The following is a 13,420-nucleotide window of genomic DNA, read 5'->3' as shown; positions in this document are numbered from 1 at the left end:
AACTGGTTCAGAAAAAAAAAAATCAGGTTCATACAGTACAATTACAAACAAATACTAAGAAGATAAAGACATTGGTCTTGTGGTTTTTGGCTTCTTTCCCTTCCTTTTTATGACTCTTTTCCCAATTCTGAGATACATTTCTGGTCATTGTCCAGCAATTCATTCTTTGCATCTGTTCATTTGTTTGCTTGGTGCTTCTGCATACAGTTGTCTTTCCTTTTTCTCTTATGCACCTTTGTATCTTTATTTTTTGTTTCTTTTCCCTCTCAATTTCTGATTTTATTTCAGTTTGTCTTTCTGCCTTTGTATTTCTTCTTTTTTTATGGGCATGGTTATTTTCCTTCCATGATTTCTTTGTGTGTTAACTGAGACAGAGTTTCAACTTGTATAAGGTGCCATAGTGGTCTTTCCTCTTATAGAATTCCTTGCTCAGTCTTCCTGAGACATAATAAGATTTTCAAATTCCTTAGAAACACTAAGGAATTCTTTTTTACTGAGATGCGCTCAGCCAACGCACAGGAAAATGTGATCTGCTGTCATTGTTGGATCCACTGGTTATCCAGCATCTCATGCTCATGAGGAATGCCTCAGAGTTCATAAGAATATGAATTACTGTTTTGCAAAGAGTAATTTAGGAGGCCGCAATTATTTGACAAGTCCTTCTGATAATTCTGCAACTGTAGTGTGATTTCAACTGCTTTCAAAATCTGAGGAGCCAGGCTATCTGCCCTTCTTGCCTATTTTAATGTTATCTTCTGCCAGACCACCTGAACATCAAAGGGACCTGGCTCAGAGGAAAATCATATTTCTGCAATGTACGTGTGTAGGCATGAAAAATGCCTCACTGTGATGTGACAAATGGTAACTTTATAACGGTGTACTGATTCTATCTTATATTTCAGAGAAAGAAAATCAAGCAGCAAGCGGTTTGCATTTGTTTCTTACTTCGCATAAGATTAGCAGCATGAACTCTGATAAATTTAAGGCAACATTTTACTGGCACGTTTTGCTGTGCCAAATTCCATAGTAGTTTCAAAATGTAAAAATGTTGCTCAGTACTTCAGGTAGTATTTATATTACCTCTGCATCATCATTTAAACACTAGATATCCAGTTCATTGATTACAAGCTTTCTGGAGGCCCATATAGTAAGATGATTTTGTTCTTGATTGTGTCCAGCTGCCTTCTGGCAATGTCTTTCTTTCCCTATGAATTGTACAGGCAACTTAAGTAAGCCAGGCTATACCACAGAGGCTTTTTTCCCAAGTGAGTTAAAAAGAATCTCACTCTTCCCAAACTGTCTGGTGAAGTACTCCCCACTTGCGCGATACAGGCTTGCCTGTGAGTGGAAAAATTTCTATGGTGCATAAAGTGATGCCTATGCACAGACTGCACCAATAATACAAATAATAGAATAATACAGGGATATGGTTATTATAATAACTGAAATGTAAGATTGTTCTTTAGAAATAATTTATTTCAGAATTCATGAGCATTTGATCTGTAGTACAATTAGGTGCTAAAGAAAATTAGATAAAACTAAACAAAACTTTGATACAAAATAATTCAGTGTTATGTTAATATTTCATTTGGCTTTCAGTCCTTAACATTCTACAGTACTTTCCAGTCTCATAGTTATATTTCTCAAAATATATAATTAACGGAGTCACTGTTGATATCAGCTGAATTTTGGGCCCATTGTCCTTCAGTGTTACAGATGCCCTTTTCTAGGCCATTACCTTGAAGGTATGGGACTGAGTAATAGCATTTCAGGCAGGGCAGCTTTTGGATGGTACAAAAACTATAGGAATAGCCATTGCCTTTTCTACTTGTCTCACAAATAGTTCCCAGAGGCACTGAGTTCATATGAAAATAACGTAAACCCAGATAAAGGTTTTTAATAAAACCAAAGCCAACTTAGCAAGGTGTTATATTAGAAAGCAATTGTTCTGTGCTGTATGGACAATCAATTTCTCCGTATTTCTTTCACCGGAACTTAAATTAATGACACATTGTACAATGTTGAATTCACATAATGGTATCACCAAGCCTTCTTGCAATTAATCACACACTTTTCCAAACACCTTTCAATGTAGTGCTAGGAGAATTTTTGGAAACTTTCCCGAAATTGTTTGACAAGCCATTCACATCAGCTAACTGCTAACCAGCCTCCTTGTTGCTGTCCTACTTGGGGAGGCAGAGCAGCACTGAAAGAGCAGGTATTGGGACTGTGCTGCATGGAAGGCTTTGGCAGCTCCTGGGACAATGAGGTTGTGCTGCTTTCACCAGATTCTTCTCAAAGGATTTACCTCTTTTGGCTTTTTTTATCCCTTTTGCCAAACTGCTGTTTTGCACAGGGCTAAAGTGTACTCTGCTTTTACCACCTGGGAGTCCTCTTCAAATGAAATGGATTTAAGAGGTATAATTTACAGTAGACTGTAATGCAATAGCCTCCATTCACTCGACGCTCCTCTCCACACCTGTGCCTGCAATCAACAACAGCAAGCCATGCCTGCATGCTCAAGGTTCACCTGTCTCCAAAGCCAAAACCAGTTTTTCTGAACGTTCCTTTATATAAATCAGATGACTTTAGACTCAAAGATGAAATAACTGGCACTCAAGTAGGTAGAGCTATACTGGTATTTACAAACAGAGTCTTGATATAGAAACACTGATTGCCTGAAAAAATGCCCATGTTTGGGGAAAAGCCTGGACTTCAGCCTGTCCTCAAAAGAATTATCCTGAAGATGAATGGTCTGGAAAAGGAATCTGAACCCAGACTCAGATTTGCCCTCCCATCATGTGGCATGGGAGAGGATGTATAGCACTCATTGCTTTCCTAGGAGGACACATTGCATCCCTGGAAGTAAGGTTTATTGTTGTGATCCAAAATGTTTTCATCTGATTCCTGCTTCCATCTCCAGTGTCTGCTTATCACACAGACCAAAAATATTAGCCCATGCAAACAAGCAAAGGATCACGTGCATGTCTTCCTGTGCATAAGTTAAATCACATCTGCTGTCACCAGGAAAGAAAAGTGCACTGAATACTAGTACCATGCACATTATCTTGCTTCAGTTTATCAAGACTAAGCTTTATCTCTGTCTGTTTTGCATACAGAAAACAAGAGACATTATCCTGCATGTGCAGGTTTCCTTTTGATTTTATTATATTGGAAGATGGATTTGCCATACATAATTAGTGAATAACTACTTATATAATTGCTAATAAAAATCTTTTGGAAATGAAAACTATTTGTTTTTTTTTGAATTCTGATTGTGACAATTAAAACTGTGAAGGGATTCCATCTGTCTCCCACTCAGAGTATCTAGAGTTTGAGCAAGGGTATATAGACCTCATTAACAGGTATTTCTAAAGTCCTTTTGAAGTGTAGATGAACCAGGGCAAGACTCTTCTCTTTCCTGTGCCTTTATCCCTGCTGTCCTGAAGTTACTCTTGTGTAACTCAGAGCAGGATTCAGCCTTGCAAATGGGCGTAACTGCATTATGAATTAGAACATGATACAATATGTAACCATGACAAATGCTCTATTAGGAGACAAGACCAGACTTTGGTGCCAAACTTGTAATAATTTATCATCTAGCTGGTCACCTCAGGCTTCTTCACAGCAGATTGAAAATTTGTACATTTGGGGCAAAGTGTTGGACTGATGCATTTGCATAGAAGAGCTTGTGCAGGACTAACTGCAAGCTGACAGCTGGGGCCCTCGTTTATGAAAACATCAAGGCAACATTTTTGTGACACCTCTGTTCTGTGATGAATAATGAAAGAATACCCTTCCAGCTCTAAAGTTTATTTTAAAGTCTTTCCTTACCTGTTTACCAGTCTGTCTACAATGAAAGGCAGACCTCAGAAAAGTAAGGCTTGTATCATGTAAGCACCCATTTCTGGTGTTCACACTTTGAATGCTGACCTGGCTTGGTCTGGAGGATCTTTCTGGGAAGCCCAGAACATCAGAGCAACATAGAGCTTCTATCCAGGGATAAATTTGGAATGGACTTATCCGGTCTACTGTAGAGGTGATTCTATGGTAGATAGAAATCTACCTTTTTCTGTCACAAATTTGTTCTTCGTGATCTGTTGAACTGGTCATAGAACCACAGAATGGTTTGGATTGTTTCCAACCCCTTGCCATGGGCAGAGACACCTTCCACTGGATCAGGTGCTCAAAGCCTCACTCAGCCTGGCCTCCAGGGATGGGGCTTCCATGATTTCTTTGGGCCACCTGTTCCAGTGCCTTACCACCCTTACAGTAAAAAAATTCTTCCTAATATCTAATCCAAACTGCCCCTGTTTCAGCTTAGAACCATTACCCCTCGTCCTATCACTGCACTCCTTGATAAACAGTCTCTCCCCAGCTTTCCTGTAGGCCTTCTTTAAGTACTGGAAGCTGCTATAAGGTCTTCCTGGGGCCTTCTCTTCTCTAGGATAAACAACTCAAATTCTCTCATCCTGTCCTCATGTGGGAGGTGCTCCGGCCCTCTGATCATCTTCATGGCCCTCTTCTGGACTCACTCTACCAGATCCATGTCCTTCCTGTGCTGAGAACTCCAGAATTGAAATCAGTACTTCAGGTGAGTTCTCACAAGAGCAGAATATAAGGGCAGAATCATCTCCCTCGATCTGCTGGTCACATTTCTTTTAATGCAGCCCAGGATGTGGTTGGCTTTATGGACTGCAGGCCGATATTTCTGACTTATGTTGAGCTTCTCAATCACCAGAGCACCAAGTCCTTCTCTTCAGGGCTACACTCAATCCGTTGCCCGCCCAGCCTGTATTTGTGCTTGGGATTGCCCCAAACCAGGTGCAAGACCTTGCACTTGTCCTTGTTGAACTTGATGAGGTTTGCACAGGCCCACCTCTCAAGCCTGTCAAGGTCCTTCTGAATGACATCCCTTCCCTCCAGCTTGTCAAGCATGCCACACAGTTTGGTGTCATTGGCAAACTCGCTGATGATGCCCTCAATCCTACTGTCTATGTCTGTGACAAAGATGTTAAACAACATCGGTCTCGATACTGACCCCTGAGGGACTTCACTCATTGCCAGTCTCCACTTGGGCATTGAGCCATTGACCACAACACTTTGAATGAGAAGATCCTGTCAAGCCTTTATCCACTGAGTGGTCCATCTGTCAAATCTGTGTTTCTCCAATTTAGAGACAAGAATGTCATGTGGAACAATGTTGAATAATTTGCACAGATCCAGGTAGATAATGTCAGTCTTCTCTTATCCACCAATGTTATAAAAGACCACTAAGTTTGTCATGCATGATTTGCCCTTAGTGAAGCCATGTTGGCTGTCACTAACCACCTCCTTATTTTCAGTGTGCCTCATCAGATTTTCCAGGAGGATCTGCTTCATGATCTTGCCAGGCACAGAGAAGATCATAACAGTCGCTTTGGTGTAAGACAAAAAGAGATCTATGAAAACTTTAAAGTGAACTTGTGTTTCCTGAAAAATGGAGAACTTTTGAGTGAGATGAAAGAAATATAAAGAGTTCTTTTGGCAAACAAGCCAACAAAACAACCCTAGCATTGCAGGTGTCCTGGCTGCAGCTCTGTATGCACTCCCAGCAATCCCTTGTAAATCCAAAGGAACTGCTGAGATCCATCCCAGAGCTACAGCAGGAGGCAGGGTACTTCCAAAGGTAAGAATCATTATTTTCTCTGAAAGCTTTACATGTTCTTCACATAGGAAATGAGAGTTCAGCAGTTTCAGCTGTGTGCTGCACATTCCCACTTCTAATCTTACCTGGAGTTAGGACAACGTGTGCATACAGGAGAAAATTGAAAAAAAAAAAAAAAGAAAAAAGAAATTTAGAAGAGATGTTATGAAGTGTTCAGTGTAAGACTTTTTGCTGACTTTGAACTGCTCTGTGATTAAGAGAAGCCTTCCCTGGTGACAGCTTATAAGCCTAACAAGATATTTCTTGCCATGAAACACAAAGTAACCTGGGTGAAGGGTTTGGGTTTGGTGGCCTCTGTGCGTAAGCAGCTGGATGCTGCTGTGGGTCTGTGCAGGATCTCGCTGGACTTGACATAGTCTGGATGAGAATAAATCAGAAAATGCCTTTCAGACCAATTCATATGCAATCAGGGAAGATAGAGAATAATGTTTTCTGTCAATCTGAATGGGCTGTTACCTCCAAACAACTGTTTTTATTTATTTTTTTTTCAATTTAGGAGATCTTCCTGATGAGATCTAACAGTGTAATGTCTGAATTAAATACATAACTCACTCCAAGCATCCTCTTCAAAGTGGGAGGTAACATTTTTTTCCCCCCTGGTTAGTATGGTGCCTGAGTTCTTAACAGTAATGAGGTACCACAATTTCTTTCACATCAACAGGACACTGTTCTGCTTTGTACTGACCTTCATTCTAGTTGCGTTGGGGTTTTTAATGTGTTTTCATTTAAAAAGTATTAAAAGTAACTTGGCAAAATGATTTGTTTCATCTAAGAGCTGCAATAGCTTAATCTAGATTTTATTATACTGAGACTTCAGTATATGAAGTGAGTCACTATGCAGTAAGAAGTGAACCTTGAAGAGCCTGAGGGTTTGCAAATCTCAAACTAATTTGGGATTTGTGAATAGGGAACCTTTTACCACTGTGGTATTCACTCATTTATTTCTGCAAGGGAGTGATGAATTAAAGCCTCTGCGGCCAAAGCGAGCTTTATGTGTGAGGCAGAAAATTATTCCCCAGAGCTTTGCAGAAACACATACTCTACACATGGCAGGTACACTGTGTTTTCAGATGAGAAGTTCTGTCTCTTGCCCTTTCATCTTTTCTTTCATGTTCTGTAAGTATTTATTTTTGTAATACCTACTTCTTGTTCCATTTTCATCATGCTTGGTTTTTTTTCACTACCTTTCTATTTCTCCTCGCATTCTTCCAGCAAAACACAAACTTAATAACATTCAAGTTCATCGCTTAATACCAGAGCACTCACATGTGTTCCAAAAGAAGGAAAGTGAATTTATTCAGGTTGACATCAGAGGAAGGACATGATGCAGGACCGGGTCCTGCACAGCAGTCAGGCACATGGCATATGGCTACGGGAATAACCCTGTGCTAGAAACTGGGCATATCCTTAAATGTGTTCCCAGACCCTGTGAATCAAGACCATGTCTAGATAGGTGGAAATCTGCAATACAAGCTGTTCCAGTAGGTGCAAGATTGTCCTTTCTTCTGCAAAAGTAACACCAACACAGGTGAAGCGATACTGGCGTATTTGGGCAGGGACCCAGGCAGAGCGAGAACCAGCATGAGGTGGACAGGCAGGAGCTGCCTTAGTATTATGGCTTAGAGATCCAAGCTGCTGCCAGGTAAACTCTGTCTCAGACTGTTTTGTTACACCTTCCTGTGGCTCCGTGGGATCTGCTGCATGTCTTGGTTCTTCCTGAACCACTTCTGACCACCCCGAACTACTTCCTAGCCACTGGGTCCTTCTGTCTCTTTGGCAAAAGGGATTAAAAGACTGGGTTATTTTCTATTGCCTATCAACCTTCCCTTCCTATGAGCTGGATAACATGAGGTCCTGAAGCCTGCCATTTCAAGAGCCACTTGACAACCACTGGATCATTCTCAGGCCCTCTTTTTACTTCTGTTTAGCATTCCCACATCCTTCATGAAGTGTCATGTCAAATTCACCCAATTCCTTTAGCCAAAAACACAAACAAACTCCAAAGAGGATGAAAAAAATAAAAAGACAAAAAGGAACATTTCACTTTGACTGCCCTAAAGTGAAACATTCCTGGTTTTGAAATTCACAGCAACAAGCAGTCCAGAGTGTGCCTGAATTTTATTTAAAAGAAAATTGAGTTGTTTCCCTTTTGATCAAATTAAGCATCTCACTTGGCCTAAAATGTTTTCCATCCTCAGTATTTTGGTTTACTACAAATAAATAAAGGAAAAGATTATAGATTTGAATTGATATGAGGATTTTATTATGACCTGCTAGTTAACTAAGCTGTCAAGAATATGATGCCATTCTTGCTTGCAGTCCCAGAGAATGAAGCACTGCATAGTCATAAGGAAATAAGGAAAAAATCCCCTTTATTTCAGTCAACTGTCAAAGCAGCCTAACGTTCCTAGCCATCTAGACATTATCTCAAGTCGGCAGAGAATATATATATTGTTTTCAATGTTGCCACCAAATGAACTTCCATTTTAATTTTTCACCAGTTTACTTGTCTTAGTTTGGTAAAAAGCAAGTAACTATCCGAGCAGAGAAATGTTTAAGTTAGTGCCAATAGTCATATGATTTTCACATAATACAGAATAATTAAAGAAATGCTTTCAAGTTTCCACATAAGGAAGAAAGCCATAGGGCACTGGTCAGTCATATGTTTTGGTACTTTCTTTATTTTTAGAAAATCCCATAAATCAAATTATTGGTAAACAGAGGGAAGAACAGACACGGATTCTTGTTTCTTTTTTTATTTTTTTATCACAGTGGGATTCACACACCACATTTCACATTTTCCTTTCAGAGAGAGAAGACGCTGGGGTTTGGTACAGCCTTTTGTGGAAAGTTTTCTTCATCAAGTCCAGATTGTAAGGGACAACTCTGCTCTGTTCACACCCTGTCCAGATTTTTGAGGATGCCAATTCCAGTTCTGTGTGAGGATGGGTTGTTCTTTACAGTGCAATTACTACAGTTCTATCTCACCTATTTTTTAAATGCTCCTCTTAGTAGGAACTTGTGCTAATTCCTCTTGGTAGTTATTTGCAAAATCCACAACAAAATTTTCTTACTCTTCTAGGTGATAGAAGTCTCAGGACCTTCTTTTGCATCCTTGCGTAGAGGAAAGTGTTCTTATTCTCAGTAGCTAAAGCAAACTGATGATATAGAAACACCTCCAAGAGTAACTGCAGTTACTTAAGTTCAGTGACTACTGGCTGCGCCAACAGTTGAACATATGCTCAAATGTCTTGCTGTGCTGTGGGCTAGCTCTGGATGGATTTATTGCTGGTAATTAGAAGAAGGCAATGTAAGTAGGAGGTAAGGTAATACAAGCTTGAATTCTTCATTTGTGAATTTCTCCTTCCAGGTCATCATTAAAAAGTATTAAGGCTTATGTAAAATTTCGGAAGGTATTTGAATTCATAAGGTGAGAGAATAAATAGCTCCCTCTTTCCATCCATCCCTCCTGGATCTCAGCTCCAGACAATGAAAATATCAATGCAGAGAAATATATTTCTGTGAAATCTCGTATTGTATTATAAGAGAGTGAAGGAAAGGTCTAAATGGCATAGAATGAAATACTCTGTAAAGAAGCACATGGTCTAACACTGGCCTCTTAGGTATATGCAAGTCTTATATTTTAAATGATACTAGCCAGTATTCTTCTTTACTATCCTTTAGGAACTCTGAGAGTCATATTATTTATTGCCAAAAAATTTAATTTGACTAATTCTTTTTTTTTTTTTAAAAAAAACCTAAAAAATGTTATCTGGCACTGGAACTAAAGTTTTACTGAGATGCTAGCGTAATGCATGTATTGCTTCGAATACACTGCAGTCATTTTTAAACTTGTGTCAAAAAAAGACAGTTATAACTTTTTCAACCAGATTTATTGTGCTGCTTATTGCTCAATAGTCTGTTATTTTCCAGATGCTCAGTAATTTATTTTTCTTAATATTTGTTCCATTAATACTAGATATAGTAGTCAGACTTACGAGGGGGTAATTTCTGGAACCATTGAATTTATTGTTAATTGCTACTCATTTTTGTTGTCATTATTATCAAAGCATCTAAAAGCCCCACCACGATCAGAACCCATTGTGCAAAACACAATATGTACATTTAGGAGGAGACAAGATTAAGTAGCCCAGTATAATAATACAACCTCCCCTTTTATTGAAAATCCATATTTTGCCTTCTGCTAACACTGTAGTTCCTCCACTCCCTCACAATGAAGGAAGAATTGTTGGCACAAAGAATTCATTGAGTAACTCTTTTAATACACTAGTATAAACACCACGCAGCTAAGCAAATGTATTCCTGTCTCGCATAATCCCTCTCATATTCCTTCACAGTAGTTTTTACTGAGTGGTGAGCATGTAAATGAATTTTCTTAATGTTTCCTGTTAAATGGGAATGTTAGAAAGGGAATAAATACCTTTTTGGAGGGTTTACATATACAGACCTACCCCTTCACTGTTGGTAGGTGTATTTTCTGCAGTGTGTCTTTCCCTCATTCAAGCTGTCAGTGTTTCTGTTTGCTCCTGACTTCTCTAGCTTCAACAACATAGTGAGGGGATGTTGTTTCTGACAGCTCATTTGAGGCTATCTAAAAGCTTGGAACAGAGGGCACTGAAGGAATCACAGAATCACTAGGTTGGAAGGGACCCACTGGGTCATCGAGTCCAACCATTCCTCACACTCCCTAAACCATAGTTGCCCTAGTTGTGAGCCACAGTGTGACAGTAAGTCTATGGTAAATATGCCAAATAAATGGCAGTGAAACACCAAAGCTTGCTGTGGCTGAGCTTTATTCTCCTAGGCCCAAAACCTGGTTGTTCAGGGTTGTTCAGGCACCACTACTACTACTTGTGATCCATAGGGCAGACACACACTTTGTCTCTAGCGCCTCTCTTTAATTTTGTCTTTGTTTTTTGCTTGATGTTATACTGTTTCCATAGACTGCTTTGTGTCACCTGCCTGAGAAACATCTCCAGGCAACCACAGCGGAGACCTAAAATGGACCCTGAGAAATTCTCTCTGCCACATACGGAAGGAGTTGTTTCACTGTGACCTTCAGTGCCTTAATTCAGAGCTAGGACCTCAGCATCTCATGGGGGAGCACTTTGGAATAAAGATGCTGCTGTCTTTTTCTTCTAAACTTGTATTTTGATGTTATAACCCATTTTGAGATGCAGAGGCAGGAGCTCTGGACTGTGCCACCCCAGTCAACAGCAAGATGGGAGATACCAGTTCACTCAGACTTGGCATGGACACCAACCAGACAACTTAGCTTTGCTGCCAGCCCACAGGGCTCCACACTCACTCATTTTGAGTGGTGCTCTTCTAGCTCCATCAGTGATGCCCAGCCTTTTCAGTCTGGAAGGCTACAATAACCTTAAGCTACTGAATAAGCTGTAGTTTACAATAAGCAAAAAACCTCTTAACAGTCATGGACAGCTCTTGGGTAGCTCAGGCATTACTCAGCCCATGCATCCAGGCAAATCTATGTGTCCTAAGCAGCATCTAGGAAAGTAGGATGCTGTGAGCTGTCTGAAATAGCTGCCTTCACTGTGCTTCTGCTGGAGCAGACTACAAGAAGTATGCCCATGGCAGGGGCCTGCGTTGGCTTCCCTTTTTCTCTTGAGAGCTTCCTGGAGTCAGCACACAGGTACATTGTGAGACAGATGAATTGCTCTGGCAGTGATGGTAGCTCAAGAGATTTCTTAGAGGCTCTGTGGCCCGTGTGTCCTTAGGAAGATATGATGGGAGAAGCTAAGAAATATCCCAGAAAGGAGCTGCATAGATCTCCCAGGAGCTGGCCTCAAATGTTCAGAATTGTTCTGTTGGGCTGTAGATCTTCATATTCCTGTACCAATACCTTCTGGTTGCTGTGGATTGCAAACCTGCAATGCCAACTATGTGGGCAAAAAAAATACTCCTCCTGGATAAATCTGCTGTGCGTTTATTACTGCTTGGCTATGTCATTGGTAGTGGGACTATCACCAAAAGCTAATGGCCATCTTGATATTTCATTTCCGAGGCAATTTCCCTGGTGGCAATGTAGCAAGCTCCTTCAGTAAAGTGCCTCATTCCATTTCTGCTCATGCAGTTGGACCAACATTAAGCCCATTCTGGCGTGGCAGCTGAAAAGTCTTTGAAAAAATCTCTTGACTTAGAATCATATCTAGTAACTATACTACCCATGTTAAACAAGATGGCAAATATATGGGTCTTCTTTGGTTTCTTTTTGTGAAAGGAACACAATACTAAGAATTTCTTGTGATCCAAGGAATGTATTTTCCACATCTATAAATTTCAGACAAGAATCAGTACAGTCATGTAGCAGTACAGGTTTTGTTCCCCACAAATTCTGGGTTTGCATCCATAATTGAGATGTCTGTTCCTACCACGTAACTTGTCATATTATCTGCTAATGAGCCAAATGTTTCATTTTTCTGACATGAAATTCAAGGACACTAGCATTATTTCTAACAAATAACATGAAACTGTGTGTCAGGCCTCATAAATATGTGGGATTTGCCTGTATTCAAAAGCTAAGATGAACCACTTTCCTGTGTTGTCAGGACTGTAAATCAGACCGCTTGAACACAAGGACTAAGAAAGACTGCTGCTTCTTATCGGAACTAGTGGGTGGTAGCTGGCATTTCAGGAGAGACTGACTGTGGTTCTAGCTTGCAGTTTTGGAGAGTCTAGCTGTGGTACTTACTTTGGTGAAAGAGCCATGAACAGATTCTCAGTGCTTATGAGCAGCAGAACTGAATCTCAAGTAGCCAGGATCAAAAACAACAGCGGGGAATGCTAAAACTATGAGTAAGTGAAAGGGTATTCCTCTGTTTCCTCTGAAAACATTGATCACAGGGGAATATCCATGTGTACCCTCTCAAATGGCACTTGCTGTCAGCTGTTTTAACTCTGACATGGTCTGTGAGCATTTTGGTATCATTGCTACTCTACTGTTGAAAGTGGGGTCTGCTCTCAGGGTTACCTCTTGCATTTTCAAAGAGCTGGTGCTGGCTAATAGCTTTCACTAGGAAATGTGACTTACAGCCTGGGTTTGTTTCAGCTGACCCTCTCTGGGCAGTGGGTATTTTTGCTTGCTAGGAGATCTGGAAATGCGTTCAAGTGTACATTCCTTGCTTTGTAGCATACTGCTCCATGCCAAATGTTGCATGCTTTACTCGTCTCAAGCTGTTACATGTTGGTCTCTAAGGGTTTGGATGAATGTTAGTTTTTAATTCGCTCTCCTTTTCATTCTTTCTTTCTCCTTTTATAAAAATTGTTTTTAACCTTGAAGCACAACAAACTGATTATAAGTTTTCTAGACCTTTTTTAATTTAGTCACCCAGTCTCTGCACATACCGTTCTTATATAAAAGATTTTCAAATAATTGGTGATTAAGTCAAGAGCTGATTTATACATTTAACTGTCTTGTCTAGATGCTGGCAGCAGCAGCAGCTAATTGGGACGTTGCAAGGATATAACAAATATTACTGAGAAGTCAACTGCCTACTAAAATAAACTCAAATTATTGTAAAATCATATAATGAAATTGTAGCTAGCTTTCTTGACATGAATCCCACTCTGGCTGCTATTCATCTACTATTTGTCTGACTTTGTACTTTCAACAACCTACAACTTTTCTTCCCCATCCTCAGATTATCTGCCATTTTTCCAGGACTCTAAAAG

The 13,420-nt window shown here is 40.1% G+C and overlaps 1 protein-coding gene across 1 annotated transcript in view; it reads left to right on the top strand.

The window, feature by feature from the left end:
* Positions 1 to 13,420, top strand: part of KCNE2 (potassium voltage-gated channel subfamily E regulatory subunit 2) — a 109,662-nt gene that overhangs the window by 24,344 nt on the left and 71,898 nt on the right. Inside the window, exons 4-5 of the mRNA XM_054059559.1 lie at positions 8,517 to 8,646; positions 8,790 to 9,028. The gene's annotated coding sequence lies outside the window, so the exon portion shown is untranslated. The remainder of the gene's footprint in view (positions 1 to 8,516; positions 8,647 to 8,789; positions 9,029 to 13,420) is intronic.

Source organism: Cuculus canorus, chromosome 1, assembly GCF_017976375.1.
Source record: "Cuculus canorus isolate bCucCan1 chromosome 1, bCucCan1.pri, whole genome shotgun sequence".
Classification (NCBI taxonomy): Eukaryota; Metazoa; Chordata; class Aves; order Cuculiformes; family Cuculidae; genus Cuculus; species Cuculus canorus.
Note: the sequence above shows the minus strand (reverse complement) of the source record. Positions and strands in the feature narration are given on the sequence as shown.